The following is a 2,557-nucleotide window of genomic DNA, read 5'->3' on the forward strand; positions in this document are numbered from 1 at the left end:
CCCCGCCTCAGTCGACACTGACGCCTCCTCGCTTCCTCAAGGGCCGCAGCGGGCTCCGACTGCGCCACTCGCACCCCGCCTGGGCCGCGCTGCACGTCAGCACGACTAAATGCGTCAGCACGCAGCCGCGGGCGTCGCAGTACCCGCCGGATGCCGTAGTACGCACCGCGTCCTGATGCGCAGGCGCCGAAACCCACCCGGAAGTGTAGTTTCTTAGGCCCGAGGGCTGTTCAATTACGTAGCCGAAGAACTACGAGTCCCGTTGGCCAGTGCGATGACGGGCTAGGGAGGGGCAACGTATTACGAAGGGGAGAACACAGGGGCTAGTGCCCACATCTAGCGACGCTGGAATGTTCCACGGACTCCGAGTTCGACCGAGAGCATTCTGGGAGTTGTGGTTCTAGCGTAGCCCGGAACCCGTTTGTAGTTTCGGCCCTGGGCATGGCCGCCATTTTGTCTCCCCAAGTTGGAAGGCGATGGCCCCGAGTCCAGAGACCCTGCTGCTTCTCTGTGACCGCGGGCTTCCTGGGTCGCTGGCACTGGCGCTGCCGCACTCGGCCTTGCGACCGCACCTGGGGAAAATCTCCTCAGACCTCAGCCTGCGGGCTCCCACGGGACCACAGGGCCCAGCTCCAGGCCCAGGGCCTGAAGCGAAAGCCCATCCAGCTCGCAGCTTTCACGGTTGCAGAAAAGCAGAATCGGGTCCTCTATCCCGGGAAATAATTTTCTTTTAGCTCCAGGTGAAGCGGCCAGGCAACAATGTGATATACAAACAAAGCAGGGCAAAAACGTTACAAACACCCCTAAATTTTTCCCACCTTTACAGAATGTCTCCTGTTAATTTAAGCACATTTTCCTTTTGAGCCTGAGATCCTGCCAGTCTCAGAGCAGAGTTGAAAGAAGCTGAACTTCTCAGCCAGGCCAACATGTGTCACCAGATGCCACTCACTTGCCCATCAACCTTGGGCTCTCACTCAGTGATCTTGATCCTTGGGGTGAGAGGCTGCCTCGCACCTTCAACAATGCCCAGCACATGGTAGTTATTTCATGACAGTCGTTTTGAATTGGAGGAATTGTATTTGATATTGCTAAGTATTCTTGTTAAGGATAAACTCACCTTAGACACTAGAACTGGGGGACCCACCGTTTTCTGCAGGAGCTGCAGTGCCCAAGAGCTGGTGTAGCTGCCTCCTTGAATTCGGGCACCTCGCATACTGCTTCCATGAGCTGGACCCACCAATGGAATACCTTATGACAAAGTTCACTACCACCAAGCTAATAATGACAAAAGCCCCAAATTGGGAGTATGGAAAGAGGAAAAACTATTCAAGAGAATAGTTTGAAAACTCAAGAAATGAAGCCTCGGGTGGAAACCTAAAGTACACCCCCAGAGACAAAGTGGGGTGTACTTTGGGTTTCTACAAGAGGCATTTACATATATACTAGTAGCCTGGTGCACAAAATTCGTGCACATTAAAAGGGAATTAATTAGCGAAAATATTTTAATATTGCTATTTGCTCTTTATAATAGAAGTGTGAGAGATGAAAGGAAATTAGTAAAATGTATATGAAAATAATATATAAATGCATTAATAAATAAACAGTAACAAAAGGATATAACAACAACAGAGGCATGATATAAAAACAACAAAAACATGATATAAAAATGACAAAAACATGATATAAAAACAACAGTGGCCCTAACTGGTTTGGCTCAGTGGATAGAGCGTCTGCCTGTGGACTGAAAGGTCCCAGGTTCGATTCCAGTCAAGGGCATGTACCTTGGTTGCAGGCACATCTCCAGCAGGAGGTGTGCAGGAGGCAGCTGATCGATGTTTCTCTCTCATCGATGTTTCTAACTCTCTATCCCTCTCCCTTCCTCTCTGTAAAAAAATCAATAAAATATATTTTAAAAAAAAAAAAAACAACAGTGATGCAAACAATGACTGATAAAGTGATTAAACTTATTCTAATATCTCCCTGTACACCACATTGAGTGAAAACACTTTCAGAGTGCTTGACTAATTTCCCTTGTGCTGAAGTATTTAGAACTTTAACTTTAATGTCACATGCTCTTCAATCTCGAGAGAAAGCAGCATATAACTGAACATGTGTGAAAAAGGGTTCAGGTAGGAATATGCCTACTCTGTCTAGAGTTTGTCCTTGTGATTTATTAATAGTCATCACAAATGCTGGCATCACGGGGAACTGTCATTGAATCAATTTAAATGGGAAGCCAGTGTCAGATGGGGACAAATCAATTCTTGAAATCAGAACAACCTCTCCCTCTGCAGATCCTGTTAATACTTCAGCTTTGATAAAGTTAGGTCACAATCTTTTGATAATAAATCTGGTACCATTACAAAGACCCCATTTACTATTAAGATTTCTCAATAGCATGATGATTGCACCCACTTTCAATTTTAATTTATGACACGGCATTCCCAAAGGAGTAATACTATTAAGAAATTCGATGGGAAAATTTTCCTTTTCAGCATCATCTGTGGAATCAATGGAATCATCACTCAAATATGTGTGAAAATCTCCATTGAGTATA

The sequence above is a fragment of the Myotis brandtii genome, unplaced genomic scaffold (genome assembly GCF_000412655.1).
Source record: "Myotis brandtii unplaced genomic scaffold, ASM41265v1 scaffold386, whole genome shotgun sequence".
In the NCBI taxonomy this organism is placed as follows: Eukaryota; Metazoa; Chordata; class Mammalia; order Chiroptera; family Vespertilionidae; genus Myotis; species Myotis brandtii.